Genomic DNA, 24,650 nt, shown 5'->3' on the forward strand with positions numbered 1-24,650 from the left:
GCTTTCGGTATCAGCTTTTGGAAACCCAAAGCTGGAAACTGAAGCCAAAGCCAAGCCCAAGCTGGAGATGAGGTCTAAAGGTGCTTTTGGCTCGGTCTCTGGCTTCCTTCAGCTGGGCTTTGGGTTTCTGAAAGCCTAAGCCTAAGCCCACAGCATAGCTGTTAACGTTTCCCCTTTATAAAGGGAAATTCCCTTATTTCAAATAGGATTCCTCGCAAGAAAAGGGAAAAGTAGACAGCTATGGCCCACAGCCCAAGCTGGCTTGGTGCATTTCCATATCAGTTTGCATTTTTAAAAAGTCCCCATGGAACTATAACAGCTATTTAGTGTAAATTTCCTAACATACACATCTTTCTACACAATTGTGCTCAATTCCATTGCCCCAAATCTTTGGATCTAGCCCTCCACATTAGGGGTAATGAGCAAGATTCCTGGTGTCTTGAGCTGCACTGTAAATCAGGCACTATGTCTGTGAGGTGAAAGCAGGTGGAAGAAGCTGTGGGTTCCTTGTCTCCTCCTGCATAAAGGAATTTAAAGTAAAAGCTGTGCTGGTCACTAACTCTTAGTACAAGTATCGCTTTTTGAGTTATGGTCTGGCAACTCTGAGACCTTGTGCAAGAATAAAAGCTCCCCAGTCTCTAACAGGTGTAAGTCTCCTTCATCTCCAGGCAGCCAGAATTAAAACAGATCATCTTGAATTTGCATGCATTGTGTTTTGTGTGTCAATAAAAAATCGAAACCCACCAAAAAACCAACGCCTCCATTGGCAGACTGCATAGTAAACAAAAAAACCTGTACATCTCCAGTGCTCATCAACACTTCAAAAATGCTCAGTCAATGTATAGATCCTTGCTGCTTCTTCATCGGTTTGTTTGTTTTTAATAAAACCAAGGATGACAACAAAACTAACCACCGTACACATTTGTGGTCATCAAGGTGACCTATGATTCCATGGTTAATTTTATTCATTTTTATTTACTGAATTTCTATACCGCCCTTCTTCTGAGGGACACTGGGCAGTTCGCAATATAAAAACACAAATATAATATAGTAACGAACAAAAACTAACAATCTGTTTCCCTTTCATGTCACTCAAAATCAACTCCCTGGTCACCTCACTCTCCCTAACGGATAGGACTGGCTTACTTTGGACCAATCATCTTCAAAAGCCCTAAAGCTTTTAAAAATTAATTTAAACTCCCAGTTCTTCTTAACTGGCTAGTGGGATGGGCTGTCTGACTAAGAACATCTGTGCACTCCCAAAAATACATTATCTGCCTTATCCAAGTTTAACCATCATGGCTGGACCAAAGGATTCCGGGAACTGTCACCTGGTGGATGTGCTGAGAATTTTACATTAATGTTCCCTAGTCCCAACTCACAGAACTGCACTTTCTAGGAATTGTTATTTAAAGCTGTCTGAGCTGTGGATATAGCCTATCAAAGTCAATGAGATCATTTGTCTCCCCAAAAGAGGCTCTGCAAGGAAAGTGGGAAAGAACACCAATCAATTGCAGCTTTGCTGAGCATAAAGACAGTGATGATGGAAGCTGCAGTTGCTGAATTTTTAGCCATGATGCAGTTGATCTTTTACCCATCAGGTGGCAACTCTAATCAGCTCCAGTGATAGCAGGCAGTGACAAAGACAGGATGCTGCCTTGTATTGAGTCAGATCCTTACCCTATCTACAGTGGTACCTCGGGTTACATATGCTTCAGGTTACAGACTCCGCTAACCCAGAAATAGTGCTTCAGGTTAAGAACTTTGCTTCAGGATGAGAACAGAAATTGTGCTCCGGAGGCGCGGCAGCAGCAGGAGGCCCCATTAGCTAAAGTGGTGCTTCAGGTTAAGAACAGTTTCAGGTTAAGTACGGACCTCCGGAACGAATTAAGTACTTAACCTGAGGTACCACTGTAACACAGTACACTGTAACACAGTACAGTGGTACCTCTACTTATGAACTTAATTCATTCCAGAGGTCCATTCTCAACCTGAAACTGTTCTTAACTAGAGGCGTGCTTCTGCTAACGGGGCCTCTGGCTGCTGCTGTGCTGCCAGTACACGATTTCCGTTCTCATCCTGAGGCAAAGTTCTCAACTTGAGGTAACTCTTCCAGGTTAGCGCAGTTTGTAACCTGAAGCGTTTGTAACCTGAGGCATTTGTGACTTGAGGTACCACTGTACTGTGTCAGGCAGAAGCTCTCTGGGTCTTTGGGCAGAGGTCTTTCCTTTATCGACTACCTGACCATTGATCTGGAGATGCCCCCAAATGAACTTGGGTTCTTCTGCAATGCAAAGCTACATGGCCTTTCTCCTTATATAAATTACTGATTTTTGGTGCTCCCCCTCAAAAAGGGAGGGGGGCATTAAGGTGCCAGACATCCTTATCAACATGCCACTTGAAATTAAGTCCTACATTTCCAAGTAACATGTTTAGGGCCAAAAAGCAACAACTGGACATCTTTTAATCGTTCACATGAGAAACTGCAAAAATTGGTGGATCTACTCGGCAGTACACAACTTGGAGCATCACTTCACACAGCATGCGTAAGATCGTTTTTGCATTTCATGGTATTTGATCTAGAACAAGTACTGTTCTCTTGGTCTTTATACTTAAAATCACCGTGGTACACTAGTCCATTGGTAGGCAAACTAAGGCCCGGGGGCCAGATCCGGCCCAATCGCCTTCTAAATCCGGCCTGCGGAAGGTCCGGGAACCAGCATGTTTTTACAAGAGTAGAATGTGCCCTTTTATTTAAAATGCATTTCTGAGTTATTTGTGGGGCATAGGAATTTGTTCATCTTTTTTTTCAAAATACAGTCTGGCCCCCCACAAGGTCTGAGGGACAGTGGACCAGCCCCCTGCTGAAAAAGTTTGCTGACCCCTGCGACTAGACTATACGTCTTTATAATGGAAAACACTTGATAACAGAGCATGTTTTCTAGGGCTCCTAGTGAATCAGGGAAGCCACATAGATCCATTCAAAATACTTCTTTGCAAAAAGCCTTAGGATAGGGGTGCCCAAACTTTTTTCAAAGAGGGCCAGACCAAAGTTGAACTTTTTTTAGGATTGACGTTTACCCCAAAGTTGTGGAGCTTTCTTTAGAATTTAACCCCAAAATTGTTGAGGTTTTTTTTTTTAGGATTGAAGTTGTTGAACTTTTTCTACAATTTTGCCCCAAAGTTGTTGAGCTTTTTAGGATTTTACCCCAGGACATATACTGCCACGGGGGCCAGATTAAATCAACCAGCAGGTCGGATTAGGCCCCCGAAACGGATTTTGCACATGCCTGCCTTAGGATAAGCCCCTATATTTCATCAACTGCATCTCAACCCTTAAACAGAGCAGGTCCCAAACAACTCTCTACTTCAGGTGAAGGTCAAGATGGTGTCTCCCATTCAATGGATGAACATGGACTGCCTGGGAGTTCAGCACTGGTGATGAGGCAGAGTCCTCCACTGAACCTAAAGGCAGCAGGCTAGCTTAAGCTACTGTAGGGCAGGGGAATTGGCACCTGTCAGTTGCTGGAAATCACAAGCAGGGGTGATGCTGATGGGCTCAAGTCCTGCTTTTGGGCATCTGGTTGGTCACCATGATAGCAGGATGCTGGATCAATGGGTCATTATTGACCTGATCCAGCAGACTCTGCTTATGTTCACCTGCAGGACCCTGTCCGATAGCACCTTGCTGCTGCTCCTCACTGTCTGCCACCTGAGGTTGCCGGCTGACTTTGCCTAATAAGAAGGCTGGCCCTACCCTAGAATAATTTTGTGGAAAAGAAAAAGGGCATACAATAGTTTAAACCCCAGCACGCCTGTTTAACAGGTTGTGGTTATAGCTCTAGAAAGACAACCTCTGGGGTCATCTGAAATGAAAACTTAGGAGAAAGCTCAGTGGTAAGCTAGTTCTTTGCATTGTTCAGGATTGCTTAGCCTGAAATGTCCATAGAATGCAATGTCATAGCTTTCCTGGACAACTGGTCCCATTATTCAATAGTTTGCATAGTTAGGATACCCAATCCAATCCTGCTGTGGAGCCCACTGATGAAATGCTGACATGTCTAACATTTGACCAATGCTCTCTGGCACAGTTTTGCAGAGTAGAACTTCCTGGGAATGTGTGCCCTGTGCCATTTCCCCCAGTATATTTACCTCCCCCTTTTTACCTTCTTTTGCAAACAAGCTAGCCGGTTATTTCCCTGATCTGGTTCATGAAATGGAACAACCAAGAGCCACCTGAAAACAAATACACATCAAGAGGACAAGGCTGTGAATAGACCTTGGATGGAACAATCTATTGGTTAAGTTGAACTCCTCTTGGAAGCTCAAACATTGATCTTTAGTGTTTTAATAATAAAATAATAATAATAATTTATTATTCCAACAAAATATTAAAAATACAATAAGATGTTCACTTGAAAATGTTGTATGGGCATGACAAAATGTCTGCTTTCAGCCACTAATATGAAAGATGCATCTTTCTAAAGATGTTAATTTCTAAAGATGTTACCGTATTTTTCGCTCTATAGGACGCACCGGACCATAGGACGCACCGGACCATAGGAGGGGGAGAACAGGAAAAAAAGAATTCTCCCCCTCTCTGCTCAGCGCCCCTTCAGCGAAGTGGGAGGAGAAATGGAGCCCCTTCCATTTCTCCTCCCTCTTCACTGAAGGGGCGCTGCGCAGAGAGGGAAAACTGTGCAGCGCCTCTCAAGCGAAGCGAAGCCTGGAGAGCAAGAGGGATCGGTGTGCACCAACCCCTCTCGCTCTCCAGACTTCAGGTGCCTATCCACAAGCCTTCGGAGCGCAGCGGGAACTCCCGCTGCGCTCCGGGGGCTTCAGGCAGCTTCAGTGAAAGCAATGCGAAGCCTCCGGAGCGCGCGGGGAGCTCTCCCTCTGCGCTTCAGAGGCTCCGCGTTGCTATCGCTGAAGCCAAGGAGCCTGCATTCGCTCCATAGGACGCGCACACATTTCCCCTTCATTTTTGGAGGGGGAAAAGTGCGTCCTATAGAGCGAAACATACGGTAATCTTTAGAGCTCAACATGGGCCGGTGTTTCATAAGCTCAATCTTTGCTTTGTATGAACGCTCCTTTACCACAGTATAAATGGATGGTCTTGACTCCAACCTGTTCTTGATAGTGTGGAGCAAAACAGGGTTGCCCTTTATCACCACTTTTCTTTGTTCTCTCTATCAAGCCACTAGCAATGTCTGTTAGAAACAATGCAAAAATAGTGGGTGGAACAATAAATGGGAGATTGCATACTATCAGCTTTTTCGTCGATGACATCGCCCTTATGTTATCTAAACCAGAAACTGCAACACCTGGGCTTGCAAAGGAACAGAAGTACTATGGCGAGGTTACAAGACTGCAAATAAATGAGCCTAAATCTGAAATTATGTGTTTAGGTACTCCATTGCAATCTTAGGCTAATACAAAGCACATTACTGGTTTTAAAAGTTGTCCTGAAAAACTTAAGTACTTGGTACTAAAAACCTGCATTCCTCAAAGAGGGCAAATTTTGCACTTCTGCTAACACAAATCAGACAGGAATTGAAGTCTTGGGAGGAGCTACACCTTTCTTGGCCTGACCACATTGTGGTCCTTCCAAAGTTCCCCTATCTGTTTCAACTTTGGCCAATAGCTACAATGCCTAAAGAACTTAATGCCTGGCAATGACTACTAGGCAAATTTATTCACCAAGACAAGACAGCTTGTCTGTGTGATAGGATTCTATACAGTAACAGAAGCTGAGTTGATTTGGGAGTGTCACATTTATACATGCATTATAGGGCGATTTAGCTAAATTTTCCAATGTGATCCTACTTTATTACTGCAGTTAATAGGTTGTTCTTAATGTTGTTGTAAATGTGATAAACATTTGGAAAAAATGTTTCATTTTCATTCATTTTTTAAAAAAGAGCAAGCTTTAAAGAAGAAGAAGGAGGAGGAGGAGGAGTTTGGATTTGATATCCCGCTTTATCACTACCCGAAGGAGTCTCAAAGTGGCTAACATTCTCCTTTCCCTTCCTCCCCCACAACAAACACTCTGTGAGGTGAGTGGGGCTGAGAGACTTCAAAGAAGTGTGACTAGCCCAAGGTCACCCAGCATGTGGAGGAGTGGGGAAGCGAACCCGGTTCACCAGATTACAAGTCTACCGCTCTTAACCACTACACCACACTGGCTCTCTGTGTTAAAGAATAACACAGGGCTCTCAAAATAAAGTGAACGAGAGACCGCACATGTAAACTACTAAAACTAGGGCACTCAAATCCAGTGAGTATTTACTGCTTGTAGCCATAGACCTTTGCAAACAAGGGCATTCATCAGTGGGCCAGTGTATATATTCATATTTGCAATGAGGTAGTTAAGCATGCAAAAACACTGCAAAAAGCTTCCTTCAAGGCTTGCCTTGGCAATCTACAGTTTCTAAAAGTTCTGCTCTGGTCCAGAATGCCTGCCAGGAAATTGGCTTCCTCATCCAATCCCATTGCTTTCCAGCCAAGGTGTTGCAAGGGCTGGTTGTGGTTGGTCAGTGATGAGGGGAAAGCGTTCTGTACAGGCTCAGAGCTGCCAGTGGCGTAGCGTGGGTTGTCAGCACCCGGGGCAAGGCAAGTAATTTGCGCCCCCTAACCCGTGGATTTGCGCCCCCTAACCCTAACCCCCAGATGTTGCGCCCGGTGCGGCCAGCCCCCCCTGCACCCCCCACGCTACGCCACTGAGAGCTGCTGTCCTCCTTTGCCATCCTTTCATATCCCATGGCTGAGCCACAGAGTCCAGCACAGAGATGCACTTCAAAGGGAGGCAGCCCTTAGACCCAACCAGGACTTTTTGCTCTCTGAAGTGGAGCCCTAGGGCACCTCCCTTCACCCCTCCTAGCTAGGGCCAACACTTTAAAAAAGCCGTAATGCACTATTCAGACACCAGGTCATGCCTTCAGTGCTTTTATGGTGTGTCACCATCCCTCATGTATACCTCAGTAACTCTCCAGGCAGGCCTTGTAACCAAACCAAACACAGCTATTCTTTTTTTATTGCACTTATATTGCACCTTTCCCTCCATGGAGCTAAAAGTGTTGCACATGGTTCTCTCTCCCCTCGTTTGATTCTCTGCAATGACCCTGAGAGGTAAGTTGGTCTGAGAGGCGTAACTGGCCCAAGGTCACCCAGTGAGTATCATGGCAGAGTGGGGAATCAAACTCAGATCTCCCAGGTCCTAAGCAAGACACTCTAATTGCTACACCACATTGGCTCTCGACCTCCTATGTGTTTGACAACTCCCTTATTCTCGCAGCCTCAGACAAGCACCAAACACCAGAACTTGACCACGTTCCTGATGGGCCGCCGCACACTTTGTGGATCACAAGTTGTGCAGTCCTGCTTCGGTTAGTGCTCAGGTGAAATTACCATTTCAAACCTGTCACTAGAGGGCAGTCCACACCTACTTTGGCTTTGCTGGGTTTGCAGCATCCGGCCCCTCCCCTTTCCTCAATATTTTTGGAGGGATGTTCCTGCTCCCCCCTTCCCAATTGTATAACTTTGGGAAGCCAAAGCTGCCTCATCGCCATGGAAACCACTAAAAAAGCCCCAACCCTAACCAAATTATTACAATACTCTTTTGCACATGCAAATCTCTTAACAGGGCAAATAGAGGGAGAGAGATGCCTTTGCCAAATTCCGGACTCAATACACCAAGCAGGTTAAATCTATATAAACAAACTGCACGCAATCTTCTCACAAAAGCCTATCTGTGTGAATGGCTCTTATTTTCAGCCTACCTCTTGGTTAGGCTAGCATGCTGCGGTCTTATGCATTTCCCAGTGTGAGTCTGTTGCAGGGGAGAGGTGGAGAATTTAAAAAAGTATTGCGGCACCTTAAAGACCAACTCATTTTATTTATGACAAATAAATAGCTTTCATCCAATGCACCTGGCCTAGTGTAGTCCATGAAAGTGTCTGCCTTATTTATGTAAATATATTATTATTGGTCTTTAAGATGCGACTAGACCTTTTGGTGATTTTATACATATATACTCCCAAGAAAGAATTACTACTCTTGAATTCTGGGTAACATGCCCAAGGATCTTATAACTCTCCCCATTCTAAGTCAAATGGCAATAGACCCCCTCCCACCTGTCACTGGCCCTAAAATCGAAAACATCCCTGGATGGGATCAGAGGGAAGATTCTGATGCAGGATGGAGCCCAGTTTTGGGTTCCTTCTCTGGGCATTTCCTACCCTCTCTGCTCTAGGGTGCTAATCACCTGTGCCCAACAACTTTGAATATGCATTAACTACCTCCTCCAGATTCACACCTCTAACGAACTACCTTTTTTTAATTCCGGAGGGGAATCGTGTCCCTTCTATCTCTCCAAAATGCACCTCTCCAAAATGTGTTGCCTCTGCGTCGCTCGGTGGCGGCTCCTGATCCCCTACGAACCCCACGGAAATCTTTAGGGAAATAAGGTGGCTCGGGCAGTTGCAACCCAAGCTCCCTTTCCCTCGGGATCGCGACGCTCCCAGAGCATTCCCGACCTTTGCCGAGGATTTCTCCTCGGAGGGGAAAGGTGAGCGAGTCCCTGCCTCGATGCAAGGCGGCGGTGCTGGGCGTGTTCCCCATTCCCAGCGGGAGGAGAAGAGGGCGATCGAAGCGCGCGTCGCCGTCGGATAAGCGCTGCTTCGGACACGTTTCTAGGCGCAAGAAGAGGCGCTGGCTCGGCGGGGCTGGTGTTGCCGTCCCAGCACGAGCAGGATCGGGATCCGGAAACCCTGGGCCCCTGGAGAGAGGCGATTATGGGAGCAAGCTCGGCTCTGGATTCCCACAAGAGGTGCCCAGCTCACGCCTGGGGGAAACCCGTCCAGCGCACTTTTTCTTTCTTTCCATGCGCTTTGGTTTCCTTTCCCCACACCGTTCGGCGGACGCTAGTCGGAGGCTGCTAGTTTAAAGGAAAGGACAATCCACGGTGAGACGGCGGAGCTGACAGCCAGGGAAAAGTTTAGGCGACCGCTTAAGCTTCTAGCCGTCTTGAGGGTTTTCGTGGCACTAAGCTGATTTGCGATTTAAATGCTTTGTGGAGCGCACGTCCCTTGACTCGCCTTTCCGCAGCCCTTCCGTTCAGCGCGGACGCTCGGCACTGAAAAAGTCTTATTTTACGCATTTCCAGGATCAATTCCCCCAGGGACACCTTAAGCCCCTTACATCCTAGCGAAACCAGAGAGATATTTTCCAGGGACACCAAGGATGGACGAACCTGGCTGAAAACCTAGAACGATTTACCTGGGAGTACGTCCCACTGAACTCAGTGGGGTCCTACTTCTGTGTAAACATGTCTTGTTATTCAAGGATGCAAAAAATGTCGCCCTTCACTCTTGAAGCTGAGGAAAACCTTGGCATACAGGGAGGATCTGAGAGACAAATGTTCAAACCCCCTGCTCAACTTGAAACTCTCACCAGGCGACCCTTTGGCCGGTAACGGTCTCTCAGTCTAATCTACCTCACAGGGATGTTGTTAGACCAAAGCGGGAGAGGTAAAGCATATATATCGCTTTGGTCCAAGGGAGAATAACGAGACAAATTTAATTCCTCCACATTTGAAGCTCTCCAGAGGAAGCGTCTTTTCAGGTAAGCAGGCCGAAGGCAAAATATTTAGAGCTGCAGGGCGGGGACTTATTGTAATTGCACACTTACCTGGGAGTAAGCCCCACCGAAGACAGTGGGTCTCCCTTCTGAATAAATAGACATAGGATCCGGGTTCAGATGACCCCAGCCATACTGATTTGGATCTGGGGTGCTGTTGCGAGTGGCCTTATATAGCAAAGAAGCGCATTCTCCAGAAACCTAAGCAACCGTTGCGTCTGGCTGCCAGAGGCGCACCAGTGGAGAGCTATGGGGCAGGACCCCAGTTCTGTGTCCAGTTCTCACAAGGCTTTCTCTCAACTTCGGCCCGACGTAACTGCGTAACGACTGCCAAACAGTTATTTGGAACACGCTCATCACCTTCACTATTTTTTTTTTTTTGAGAAGTTCAACAATGAAGTTAAACTGACCCGCTTGAAATGACCAGAGGATGAGTCTATACTTCTAAAACGAGCTCGTGCCATAAGACCTCCCTGGGGATTTCCCAAATGCCCCCCCCCCCCGGGCAGGCAAAGGAGCCCACTTAACCAACGCAAGATGGCGGGATGGAGACAGAAACAACCCACTCTCCAAGAAAATAATTATAAAAAATACCACTTTTAACTCTTGCAAGTTTCCCCTCCTTTTTTTGTTAGAGGGACCTCGCTAGTGGCGCTCTTGAAATGTTACCACCCGACTCTGCTGGTTTAGACCCCCTGGATTGCGGCGGAGCCAGAATAACCAGGGCGGAGTTCTCAAGGTGGGGGAGGTGGGGAGAAGCCGCCCCAAAACTCCTGTCCTCGGAGCAGGCGAGTCTCTCCCCGCCCCCATCCCAGGCCCCTCAACCAGACAGACCATCGCTGCGCAACTCCCTGAGCTCCCCAGCCCAGAGGGGCGGTTTCCCCGGAGAGCCCTCCCCCTGCTTACCTCGGATCTGGTCTCTTCCGACCCAAGGGTGACATGAACGCCCGGGATCCACGGCTCTCCGGCTCAGAGATGCATGTGGAGCCCGGGGCGCTGAGATCCTCGAAGTGGGTGGGCGATATGGGGTGGGGTGGGGAGAAGAGCCTTGCTCGCAATCCAGGCGGGGGAGGGAGCTGTTGCCGCCGCCGCCCCGCGCCCTCCCCCCGCCGCAGCCCCGCAGGTGCAGCCGGGGGGCGCCGCGCCTTCCCCACGCCTTGCGCTGCGCCCGATCCAAAGCTTCAAGGTAGACGGCGCGAGAAACTCGCCTGGCCACGGGGCGCGCCGCCTGTCAGTCGCAACTGGCCCTGGAGCCTACAGTTCAGAAGGAGAAGAAGAAGAAGCAGCCGCTGGCCGGACGCCGGAGAGAGACACCCCACCCACAGCGGCGGGGAGTCCAGTGAAGACATCGGGGGGCCCCGGCCACGCCGGCTGCTCCAGGGAGAAGAGGTGGGGAGGGGAGAGGGCGGGGCGCACCCAAGGGAGACAAGGGGCCCGGGAGTGGTGGGTCCGAGGAAGGCTGGGCGGGGAGAAAGGGGACTCAGAAGCCAGCAAAGTTGCGTCCTCCCCGAGGGCAAGTCAAAGCTTGGCAGATAGATCCATGTGGAATGATGCGCTGCGCCACCAAAGGCTCGTGCAAAATCCAGACGCCGAGTCTTTCCCGCCCTCCCCTCGCGTCCTCCTCTTCCAACACCACCAAGCCCCACCACCAGGTCACTGTAAGATCCTCTGGAATCGACGTGGAGGGGGCAAGCGAGAGAAGAAGAAAGGCTCTCCTGCCGCCGGAGCTCCGCTCGCACGCCAGGGGGCAGAGGAGGGCGCGCTCGAGCCGTCCCAAGCGCACGCCGAGAGCTCTCTTTGCCAGGGGGAGACGGCCCGCGAGATGCCTTTATAGGCTTGGCGCTCGGTGACGCGGCCCCCATCGCCGCCTCTGATTCGCCCGCGGACCTAAACACACACACACACTCACACAAGCGGGCGCTTCTCCTTTCTCTTGCTGGCGCTCCCCCGCCTCCCCCCCGCGCGCCCCGTCCAGCATCAAACAACACCAGGAGATCCAGCGAATAGCTCTTGGCTGAAGTCAGCGGCTCGACATATCGTGCGTATTCCATGGCCAGCCGCGCGAAGGAGGCTTCTGAAGTTGGCCCGGCGTCTTGGGCTCGCATTTGCTTTGCTGATGTAACCCAACGCCGCACTTTGGTGCAAGCCGCCCGAGGGGCGTTGGGCAGCCGGCCTCCCCCTCCCGCCCTCCCACCGCAGGCAGCCCTGTCCCCAATTCCAGAGCGCTCGCATCATTCATGGCTAAAGGGGCAGGTCGACGGAGACGGCTGCTGCCATCGCTTGCTGCCACCGAAGATATGCCTCTTTCCTGTCGCCTTTGCAATATCTTATTGTTCTCTGGTTGGGGGGGGGGTGGAATACACAGGTAGATGGGATGGATCAATAAAGTTGCACAAATGGGGAAAGCCCAGGAATAAACTTATTTGCAAAGCCTCGCCCATGTCCAGGAAGCGCCGCCCCTAACCGCAGATGGTGCATAAATCAGTGGCTTGTGTTGCACATGGCCAGAGGCATTGCAACAAGCCCTTGGGCTAAGTTGGAGGAGGGGTGGGGAAGAGAAAATTAAATAAAGACTCTAACCATCACCTGGGAGTTTCTGCCCAGGTTGTTTGAAAGCACTTTTGAATTTGCTTACACTGTTTTGCATGCAGGGTTAAGCATTGATTGAAGGAAGGAGATACTTTGAAACTGAATGCTTAACTGCTTGGTGTTTACACCAGGCAGATGACCAGAGGGGAAGGACAAAACTACATCAACGAGTTCCAAAGCTTGTATCCAACACTCATCCTATAAACTACTATTGCTCTGATGGACCTTGGTGGACTATTAGGGTTCCATAACCCTGAATGACAAATATTAGTATTTGAAATGGACAGAATAGTCTGAGCAGGTGTGGTGTAGTGGCTAGTATTGGACTAGGACCTGGGAGACCAGGGTTCAAATCTCCACTCAGGCCGCGAAGCTCCCTAGGTGACTGTGGTCCATTCACTGCCTCTCAGCCTTGCCTACGTTACAGGGTTTCTATAGGAATTAAATGAGGAAAGGTATATGAATGCAATAAATAAATGCAAAAATAAATAAGCAGTCTGGTGCAGTGTTATCATGACTCTTGGTCCCAAAGAATCCACCTTCTCGTTCCTTGCCGTGTGACACAGCTCCATGCCAACATTGCCTTGATGGCAAAATAACATTTTGGGACCTTGTGTATGCAAGGCAGATGTTCTACCACTGATCTACAACCCTGATGCAGTTTTTCTTTTTAAAATTTAGCTTTTTTTTTAAAAAAACAACAACCTAAAGGCTGTAAACCTGTAACACTTTCCTTGGAGTAAGTCTCATTGAACTCATTATGTGTCCATTCATAGAACTGCACCTTAAGTCGTTCAGCATGCGATGTATAAAAAGTCTGGAGAATCAGGCAGCTTATTCTCGTCACACACTTTAAAGAACTTCCTACTGCAACAATGTTTAAAAGTGACTAATTGAATATAACTGTAAACAGCTGCCAAATGTTGCTACTGTTCTAGTTGCCATTTGCCTCTGCCACATCGTTGCCTTTTCGCTGCTGCCTCAAACTCCATAGGGATCTTGGCACTTTTGCTCGGAATTCGTCGCAATCCCTCCCGCAGGGTAGCTGTTGCGATACCACCATCACACAGAAGTCGGGGGAATATTCCTTTACAGAGTTCAGAAAGAGAGCAAGGGGCAATGGAAATTAGTGGAATAGTTTTTAAAATATATGTTGACGTCTTGCTAGAATGCATGATTTGGGTGATTGCTGTACCATCACTTAAAGTGCATGTTGATTGCACAAAAAGCTTTGTCAGGCAGAATCACTTTATGGCAGCCTAGCTCAGTCCTGAGCCCTCCAGATGCTTTGACCCACAATTCCCATCATCCCTGGTTATTAACCATGCTGGCTAGGGCCTGATGGGAGTTGTGGTCCAACAACATCTGGCACCAAGTTGCTTAACTAAGTTGAGTAAGAGCTATTTCACCCTTTATAAAATACCTAGCCCTGTTTAGCTGCAGCTAGGCTCACGTACTTGTGCATTTGGCACAATTCCTTACACTTTTAGGGCTATTCATGCATATTATGAAAAGGTCTCAGGGACTGGGGATCTTAAATTAGGGCAATTTGTGTGACTGGAGAAAACAAGAATGAGTCAAAAGAAATGAGTGTGCACACGCTTATGACCAATGATGCCTCCGTCGTACCACTTTCAGCTCTCTGAAAAAAGCTATTGTCTGTCTCCAGACAGACCCTGAATGCAGTGGATTTTTGAGGGACATGGGCTGTGAATGAACAGAGCCTTTTTGGGGTCATCACTAAGGCTAGATCAGGAGGTTTACTTCATGTTGAAAATGCTGTATAGCTAAGTCCTTCATCACCATTGGGAAATTTGGGGAAGCAGAGGTGGTGGTGCTCAGTTTAACAATGTCCAGAGGTGGGAAACCTCTCCAGATGTTCCTGAGCTCCAGCTCCGATCAGCTTTCACTATTGACCAGGCTAGCTGGGGCTGATGGGAAGTGGAGTCCAACAACTTATGGAGGTGTCACAGGTTCCTTACCCTTACTTTAGCTGAAAAATTTCCTACTATCTTTTAAGAGCAAGACAGTGAACAGTGAATACTGAATACTGAAATAATAGGCAGTCTAATTAGTAGCTGTTATGCAACCACAGTAATGCAAAAAATGGCATTTGGTTTCCTGGAAAGACCTCTAGCACAAGTACCCAGTATCCTCACAGACAATGGAGAAAAATACATTATATAACTCTATAGTCTTGTGCAGACATAATTCGGGCATGAATCAAATTGGGTATTAAAAGTCTGGGAGTGGGCTATGGACTACCCCCCTCCCTGCCATCTTCCCATCTCCAAGTCTGGCATGAATTCTTTCCTCTTTTTCTTATCAGCCTCAATCATGGTTCAAGGTTCCAACGACACCCTAAAGTCTGTTTTTAAACCCAGGTTTAAATGGGGGAGCTGATTAGAATAGATGCACAGGTAATGCTAAACCATTAATGCCTCTTTTGGAAGTGAGTTCCATAGTTTAACTTTGTGCAGTGTGAGAAAGTACCTTCTTTTGTGATGATCTTCCAACATTCATCTTTATTGGATGTCTACAAGTTCTAGCGATATGGGGGAGGGATGAATACTTTTCTCGATCCATTTTCTCTATGCCATGCTTTGTTTTACAAACTTCAGTGATGTCACCCCTTACTTGGCTTTCCTCTAAACCAGCCTTTCTCAACTTGTGGGTCCCCAGATCTTGTTGAACTACAACTCCCATCACCCCTAGCTAGCAAGGCCAGAGCTCAAGGATGATGGGAGTTGTAGTCCAACAACATCTGGGGACCCACAGGTTGAGAACCGCTGCAACTAAAAAGTCAAGTACTGCCACCTTTCCTCATAGGGGAAATACCTGAGGTTGAGGCATTCCCGAGGGCCAGTTTGTGATGTAAGAGAACAATGGATTTTGTGGTGCAATGGAATGGGGACACATGCATACTAAATCCTGCCCATTTGTGACACTCGCTTGGTAATCTGAGGCTAGTCACTGTCTCTCAGTTTAAGATGTATCTCAGCCTCACTGGGAGGATAATCAGTTCTTTTCTTGGAGAAAATCTAGGTTATTAATGTCAAAACCAATAACTATGTTTGCATGGACTAAGCACCCAATCTCCAGAATGATCATTGTCTGGACTGGAGATGTGCTACTGAAATGCTTTGCAAACAAGCTGTCAGAAACTACTAGCCTTATAAAAAGTACTAGTTCACTTGGAACTAGCATAGAAGGCACAAAAAGCATTGCTCTTCCTCCATTTCTGTGCTGGGAGGGAAGGAGTGGGTTTCTCTTCTCTGGTAGCCTGCTTGCAATCTGTCCCTTCTCTGCCAGCACACTTATTCACCTACACGGAATTCCTTGTCACCTGCAGCCATCAGGCTAGTGGTTAATTACAAGGGCTGCCGTAATACAAAAGCGGTGATTTGTCTCTGGCCTCATGGAAGAGTTTTAATGGCATTTGAATCAAGGAAGCAGAAAGATAATTTAGGCTGTTCAGGAGAGCACCGTAGATCCAGACAGATGAGCCAAGCAGAAGACCCTAAACAAAAGATGAGATAATCTGTTATTCATGGCACCATTTTCTTACTGTTCTCATCCTAAGCCAATGGTCGGAGTTTGACAGATCTGAAGTTTGACAGATCATGCAAAGCCAAGTACCATTCAGTGGAATGCAGGTAATGTTATATCTCCCAGGCCACTTAGGACTAGAGCTGCCAAGAATTCTCCTCCTAAATGTTCCTCTGCAAATTTTAATGTTAAATTTTCCAGAAGTTCTCTGAGTGTTCCAATATTTGGTGGAAAATACGACAACAATCTGATGTCTTTCTTTTACACAATAGGTGGTGCAATCCCATACTCACCTGCCTGGGAATAAGTACCACTGAAGTCAATGGGAGTTAGGTTAAAATAGACATGTATATGATGGCACTGTTAATAACCGTATTTGACAGGACTTTATAGCCGACAAGTAATGGTGTGTTGTATCTTACAATATATAGGCATACTATTTCATCACTGCTAGTTGCGTGCCAAGGCCCTGGGCCCCACAGTTCCCCATTGATTAATAACACAGAGACACGAGTATTTAGGATTGCTTACAAACGCAAATGATTACAAACACAGTCCATTTTGGGTGGCCTTCCACTTCTGTGCAAACATGGTCATTTTCTGGCAGGTGCATAGCCGACCAAGGTCTTCATTTTTTAATTTCTCCCTCTCTCTTTCATGAATTGGTTTCTTTCATTGACAAACCATCTTTTAGAAATTCTGCTTTATTACAGTTTCAAGACAGGTGTGTCGTGAGCAGGTGGGGCTGTGAGGATCGCGGCTATGACTGTCACGAAGAGACTCTGCACTTCTGAATTTGCCACTACACTACTGACTGAGACTAAGGAGAAGGAGGAAGGGCAGTTCCTTCCCTGGACTGGAAGTACATAATCAGGCAGACAGCTGGGGTCTGGCTGGGGGGTCAGCGGAGGTTGCTTGAGCGGTGCCCCGCCTGTCTCGAGCTCATGGTTTTTTCCCAGTTCACGGAAGGGCATTTTACCAAGTTGCAAAAGGTCCATTGGTGCTCTTTCAGTCCCAATGTTCTTTATTCTAGCCTTCCTTCCCTTTCATGGAATTTCTTAAAAATGCTATTTGATCTCCATGGTATTTTAACATTACTTTTCCCCATTGAGTACAAAGCATTATTATTTTGCTGCATATCAGTGACAAGACATTTGGAGAGTTTTCTTGTCTTTGCTTTGCTGTGAGGAGCTTGACCCCTGGCTCTGAGAGGGTGTGTATTCAGAAAACAAACTTCATACTTTGTTATGGCAGCTGAGATGATCAGATGCCAGAAGGAGTGAGTATGTAGAATAAAATGAGGCGGGGCTTCACTAAGGATGGCTATTATATGGTGGACACCAAGGCTCCTTTGAAAGTATAGATAGTGGACACCTGCCATATTTCGACAGGGAAATTGTTCTACAGAACAGGGGCAGCCACACTAAAAGTCCTGCTCTGAGTTACCGCAGAGTGGGCTTTTGAGATCTTTGGAAACACTCTTCTATCTGAAGCACTCTCAGGTCTCCATAAAACAGTATATAAACGTTGGAATTGTTATTTTGAAACCACAGATAGTACCATACATGGATATTTGACAAGCGGAAACATTGCAAAATGTAGGTGTCCTTGCACATGGATATAGATTTGCCTGAACAGTAATGCATCATAAGAAATGATTCTTGCATAGCAAAAGTGGCAGTGTCTTTACACAGGCTAGCTTTCCAAATTCTCCAGCCCGTGGGGCGTCAGTGGGTCTTTAATGACTTATCGCGCCACAACATGCGACTGCTTGGCCCCTGGGAGCGTCTCCTCATTCGTGGTCGTTAAGCCAGAATGAGGTGATGCTGGTTAAACAGAAATAGCAGGTTCTAAATAGCTGGCCTATTAAAACATCTTCATTCAGAATAGTCCGTGATAGGATTTGTCATATGATCGTCCCCTGGCTTTAAAACACAGGTGTGAGAAATGATCTTCCGTATTGCCAATGTGAGCTTGATTTAGACTCGTCAAGCATAAAAACAGTAGCTGTGGACAAAAGAAGGGCTTCTACTTCTGATAGATGCAGTGACGCAAATTGAATGCACGGTTCTTTGGATAAACACAATGGGATACTCTTGATTTTTTAAATGCGTACAGTTAAGACAGCAACGAATAGATATCTCAAGGTGCCATATCTTTAAATATTCCAAACATAAGATGTGTATTTATTATTATGTATCTAAAATGTTATTATAAGCATTTGGAGAAACTTTCTAATGATAAGGGCTGTTGATGATGGAGCAGATTGCCTTGGGAGATATTTTCTTTAAGGAGGTTGTTGGCTACCCTGCTGCCAGGGATGCTGTTAAGTTAAAACCATGCATTGCAGATGCTGGAAGAGAGACCAGTGGCATCCCTGTTCTTCTGCTGCCACCCTCCAGACCTATAGTGGAAGGGGGACATGAAGAAGGGCCTCAGATGATGGTTGCAGGGTCCAGGTTGGTTCATATGGAGAGAGGTGGTCCTTGAGGTATTGCGGTCCTGAGCCATTTAAGGCTTTATAGGTCAAAATCAACCAACTGGCAGCCAGTGTTGGTGTTATATGCTCAAATGATACAAATGTTGGGAATCAACAGCAGGAATGGGCCATTGTGGTCCTGCTTAGAGGTTTCCTATGGGCACCTGGTTGGTCAGTGTGATGCTAAACTGGTCAAGCCTTTGGTCTAATGCAGTAGGGCTCTTTTTACAGCCTTGTTTCTCAGGTTGCACTTGTCCTTCATCGGTAGCCATCATGCCTGAAAACCAGGGTGTCAGCACATTTCCCATAATTCTTTGCTTCTCTTGGCAATACTCTCTCGTTTGGCAATGGACTGTTGCTAAATTCTTGTCATTTCTGATCATACTGACCATGGGGCTTCTTTCACATTCCTCAGCTGCTCATTCATGTTATTTGGAGTTTCTTCCAATAATCACTAGAAGAGAGTTTACTCTATTGTTCAACAACTGTTGCTCTTCGTGGCAAAGTTCCTGATCTTTTGCTACCCTCTGTGCTTGTTCTTCCTCTGTTTTTCTGTCTGCTGTTATGGCAGCCTCAATCAGCAGACTTCTTGTCTCCTTTGCTAAAACACCAAGATCCACCTTCTGTTTTCATATCTATGGAAAGCTCTCAGCCATTTGCTGTGCTGCTTGGTTCATCTGACACAGCAGGCCAAGTGCAAACATTGGACGATCTCCTTGTATCTGTTCTTTCCTCTCGTGTATTTGAAACCTGGGGTTTGCCACAGGCTGAAAGGAGCACATACAGAACCAGCCAAAAATGGTCAATAGCAATGGGGGAGAAATTCGATTCACTTTGCACTTTCTGAAACCATTTGCAGGCTGAAACACAGTCATCTTTCAAAATCCCCATTTCTACAAATGTTTTAATGCAGTTCTCCAGTCAAATGTGGATAAAAATGCACACAAAGTGTCCATAAAAATGCATATATTAGTGAAAATAACATACAGGAATGCATTCTATTTGTGAAAATTATACAGCTATCTATGATCTTAATAGTGTCCCATGAGTGGTGTACGGTCTCATATTTAAATGAAGATGCTATAACTCAGCAGTGGTAGTTCATTTTGGATTCTGGGCTTAATGATGCTATGGGAACTCTTCTTTATAATATATTTTACTCCCCACTTCAAATTGTGGAAAACCAGCCCTGGTGTGCTTGGTGGAGGCAGGGCACTGGACCTCACCCCCAAACGCCTGCTCCAATGGCATTACTGCAGCTAAGAAGAAGACTTGCTTTATCAGCCAAGAGTCCCAGGCTGAATCCCTGCATCTCCAGTTAAAGAGCTCAGATACTGATGTGATGGCAAAGACCTCTTGAAATATACTCAGTGTGAATTTCATGCTCTTTATTCAGCTCATAGCAGCAATGAATGAATCTTTCCCCAAGATGTCTAGCGATATATACATTATTTACACAATGGGCCCCGCGTGATTGGCTAATTCCAGGCTGCTCCTGTAGGCCAATCAGGTTGCGGATTCACTCCAGAAGCCTGATTGGCTGCTCCTGCACTCCAATCAGGTCGCTGATTCACTTTCACCTGGAGCTGGATTGGGTGGCTCCTGCGGACCAATCAGACTGCTGCATTCTAGATCCTATTGTTCTAGGATTCAGCTCAGTACATAACACCTCTGCTTGAGACTCTGCCAGTTAGACAATGGAGACTTAGATGGGCAAATAGTATGACCAGGTATAAGACAGTTTATGTTCCTACTGTAGGTGAGAGACACTAGGCTTGGATCCTCTGACATGAAAAAGCAGCAACCCTGAACTTATAAAACTACTGGGTCTTGGGGAGAAGATTCTAATCTCATGTCCACCCCCACAGCAGTTCTGATTGTGCCGAGAGTTATACATGGGTGTATAGAATTATTTAAGGCGGGGGTGGGGACTTGCGGCTCTCTCCAGCTATGTTTGATGTTTTATTGTGTTTTTAATATTCTGCTGGGAGCTGCTCAGAGTGGCTGGGGAAACCCAGCCAGATGGACGGGGTATAAATAATACATTATATTATCATTATCATTATTCCTAGAATACAAGTCCCAGCAGACCCAGTCAGCATTCCCAATGGTCAGGTGGACCTGTAAAAGGGTAAAAGAGTACTGGGAAATAATTCATAATGAATTAAAAAAATGTTCTTTTCCAAAAACAACAACAACACAGAGTTCTTTTTGTTGGGGATAATTCAGATGGAAATTCCCAGGTGTCAAAAAAGGTTATTTATGTATGCCACTACTGCGGCCCGTGTTTTGCTAGCCCCAAAATGGAAAATGAATGAGGTCTCAACTAAAGAAGAATGGCAACTTAAACTGATGGAATATGCGCAGCTTGTGGACCTAACACATAGAATAAGAGAAGAAGAACACACGTTTAGAGAAGATTGGAAAATGTTTATTGAATATATGGGGGGAAACTGTATACACTTGAAAACGTTGGCAGCATTAAGATAAATCCAACAGTGTAAACAAGTTTTGATGGATGTAATAATGGAATACTGAATGGTTTAGTTTACGTAAAATATGCAGGGATTTATGATATGCAAAATGAACCATGGAAAGAGAAGAAGGGAATTCACTGACATTTTAAGGCTGTTTAAATGAATATTCCAAATTGTAAAACAGAAAATTTAATTTAAAAAAAAATACAAAAAAGGAATGGTGTGAATATTCCAAAATTTCAGGTGGTGCAGGAGGTTCCTCCACACAGGGCACTGAGCTGAGGGGGTGCAAAATTGAGAAGATCCACAATTGAGAAGATCCATTTAGAGGTGCCAAAATTTGGTCTCGGACAGGGTGCCATATTACGAAAGATTGTCCCTGGGAGTGAATTGTTGTCTAGCGACATCTGGAGGGGGCCTGGTTCCCCAACACTGATTTGGAGGCCAACGCTGATTTCCCACCCTGCCCTTGAACGGGTTCTGAAGGTGGCTTACATTGAAGCATTGGATTTACCTCAGCCACTGTCTGAAGTTGTCCAGTCCGGCAACAGAAACACCACATGAAGCTGCTGGTTGTGTGTGTTTACCTCTTAGTCTATCATTCTAAGTATAGGGTGAGCCAAAACAGCCCATTCGTATAGATTACATTGTGGTTGTGCCTCCCCCCATCACTTCTCCTTCATGTAGCTTCATGGAATCGCCAGCTCTGCACTGACATTGTTCATGTTAACCAGCCAGTGTGGTGTAGTGGTTAAGAGCGGTAGTCTCGAAATCTGGGGAACCGGGTTCGCGTCTCCGCTCCTCCACATGCAGCTGCTGGGTGACCTTGGGCCAGTCACACTTCTCTGAAGTCTCTCAGCCCCACTCACCTCACAGAGTGTTTGTTATGGGGGAGGAAGGGAAAGGAGAATTTTAGCCGCTTTGAGACTCCTTAAAAGGGAGTGAAAGGCAGGATATCAAATCCAAACTCCTCCTCCTCCTCCTCCTCCTCTTCTTCTTCTTCTTCTTCTTCTTCTTCTTCTTCTTCTTCTTCTGGACCAAGGCAGTTTATAAGCAGCTGCTTTGGGCAGAAAGGAAAGAAACCCCCCCCAAAAAAACCCCACAGACAACGCAGGGGGAAATCTGTGCAATAAGTGCCGATCCCACAATCTGGACTTTTTCGACATTAAACATGGACTTTCATTTGGCATACGGAGGCTTGACCACTAATGACGGAAAAAGGCATTGGCTTTTGGGTTGCTTTTCATTTTCCACCAGTGTTTGGGTAGAATTTGCACTTCCCCTCTAAATCTGGAGCTGTTCCTGGAATTAATGAGGGAAAAGAGAAAGACTCAAATCAGAAGACTACATATTTTGTTTGTCTACATAACTGAGCTGTTTTTATTTCCTTACATACCAACCATTTAACCTCAAGATGACCTTAATGCAGGCAAAAAGGAGTACTTATATACAAGAGTTAGCAAGCAATAAACAAGAAGCCTAGTTTTGAACAATAAGAGAGAGGAAAAAGAAGAAGCACTCTCTTCCGTGACTTCACAAACCCTATATTTTACTGGTTGCAAGTAAACTGCTTTGAGACTAACCATAATGTGAAAATTAGACAGTGGGAAGCTGCGATGACAGTGTCCTTTAGTTCGGTGATCACTCGTGATATAGCTTCTGCTACATCTGTATAGTAAAGCATGAGAGACAGAGATTACAGTAAGTGTCAAGGAATGTTCTAGCTATATATACATACACATATATGTTGTGGAAGGATGCAACACAGCAAAAATGGACAGCGCCATCTAAGTGTGCTTTGTTAATCCAGGTTTCTTGATTTACGTTATCCAAAACACAAAGAAACCATTGGCAACAGTGCTGTTCTATTAGAAAACACTCCAAATATCATAATACTTGTATTAGGACCAGGTAGGAACATAGGAAGTTACCTGACTAGAGGATAGCTCAGTCAGTAGAGCATGAGACTCTTAATCTCAGGGTCCTTGGTTTGAGCCCCACCTTGGGCAAAATATTGCGTGGACAGGCGGAGTCCCCCAAACCCTGTGTGGCCCCCGTGTGGAATAACGACTCAAGACAACGTGCTATGGGATTAAAATTGGCCACAACTTTATTGTATTTCAGGTGTGGGTAGACTTTGGCTCAGGCATTGGGCGTTTATCCCTCCCAGTCCCCCGCCAGGGATCTGGGGAACATCAGGGTTATCCAGTGTATGGGGGGGATGGGCTGGCTCTGGAGAACATATGATCAAGCAGAGAGAGCTTGCCCCATTACGCCGCCGTCGCAGGGGAGAGCAATGATGATCTCTAGGCGTATGGCCAACGCCTCCCCTCAAACAACCCCTTTAACAGGGAACCCTGGTATCGCCACCACGAAGAGAAAGGGGGGGCATGGGTCACTACTGCACGCGCCCCCATTTAGGGAAGATAGACTAAAGGATTCCGCCCAAGGCCTGATACTACCAAAGTTGTGACGTTTCGCTATGGGAAAGGCAAACCTGCCAATGCAGGAGAATTTCTTTCCGGCCCTTCAACAGCGACCTTGACGTAGCAGCACCCGCGTACCTGTGGAGAAAAGGTTAACCTGCAAAAGAAGTCTTAACTGAGGGTGGGTAGGGTGGGAGAAGCTCTGGAGCCAACTGACGATTCCCAGGTAAGATCCTCCCCCTATTGTGTGGGCAGGGTGGTCCCTCCCCCTACATGGCCTGATCACCTTGGCAACGCCTCCCCAGGCAGGATTGGGCAACTGGCTGAGGTAGGCGGAGACCTCCAGGTATCCCACCTGGGGGGAGGCGAAGCCAAGCCTGTGCTAATGGTGCTGCATAGGGTCCTGGGGGCTGCGGGCGACCACGCAAAGGGTGCCCCCCATTTAATGTGGGGAGCAGTCATTCCTGCATTGCAGGCATTTGGACTAGATGATCCTCATGGTCCCTTCCAACTCAATGGCCCAGTTTGCACATCACATTTAACAAACTATGGTTTAATGCTGGACTAGATGGGCCATTGGCCTGATCCAGCAAGCTCTTCTTTTATTCTTATCGTAAACAAACAAACAAACAAACAAACAAACACAGTTCTACCATGAATCACTTCAGACAGAATGTTTTCATGTAGATGAAATCAAGTGATCTCTTGCTCCCTCCCTCCCTCCCTATGCATTCATGTGAACCAGCTATGCTGTTTACCATTAAAGCACCAGACCGAGAGTGTGGGAATATTCCATAGATGCACCCTCAGTGAACTGGGAACATTGTGGGATGGTACTAGAGCTGCAGCAGGGAGGCACCAGCTGAGAGGCTTCCTTTGGAGTGTGGAAGACCCCCACCGTGTGCCAGAAGACATAAGGCTCCCATTGTGTCCTCAATTGGCCTCATTATGGAGTGAAGCCTGCGCTTAATTTTTTTGTCAACATGAGCATACCCAGATAATAAGGCACTCACTTGAAATGTCTGTAAGCAGCTTCTTTTGTAATCTATTTGCCCTTTCTGCCTGTGGTTTAAACTTTGGCATATACTGTAGCAAATGTAACCAAATGTCAAGTTATGTGCCCCAAGGCAAAACCCGAAAAATTAAACTTGATACCCATGCACTGATTGATCTGGCTGCAGACATACACATCTGCCGGAGTAAACTGCATCGATGAAGGCGACAGCATTTTGCTTCTTTCCTGTATTAATTTATCACCATGTAAAAATGGATTGATTATAAAAGGCGTGTAAAGGACAGATGAAATGAAGATCTGTCACTTGTAGGAGCTGATAATTTAATTGGCCATTTTTGAATTAGGGCATTATTTTAACCAACTGGAAACAGTGGAAACAGACAGTTGAGTGCAAGCTTGATCTTATGCATGTGCTATTGGAAATAAATCCCCTTGATTTCAGTGGGGCTTCCCTCAAACTAAAAAGAATGGGATTTGAG

At 46.4% G+C, this 24,650-nt stretch overlaps 1 protein-coding gene across 1 annotated transcript in view; it reads right to left on the minus strand.

The window, feature by feature from the left end:
• Positions 1–11,438, minus strand: part of GDNF (glial cell derived neurotrophic factor) — a 29,721-nt gene extending 18,283 nt beyond the window's left edge. Inside the window, exon 1 of the mRNA XM_083576316.1 lies at positions 10,543–11,438. The gene's annotated coding sequence lies outside the window, so the exon portion shown is untranslated. The remainder of the gene's footprint in view (positions 1–10,542) is intronic.
• Between the last annotated feature and the right edge of the window lie 13,212 nt (positions 11,439–24,650).

The sequence above is a fragment of the Podarcis filfolensis genome, assembly GCF_964270895.1.
Source record: "Podarcis filfolensis genome assembly, chromosome: 11".
In the NCBI taxonomy this organism is placed as follows: Eukaryota; Metazoa; Chordata; class Lepidosauria; order Squamata; family Lacertidae; genus Podarcis; species Podarcis filfolensis.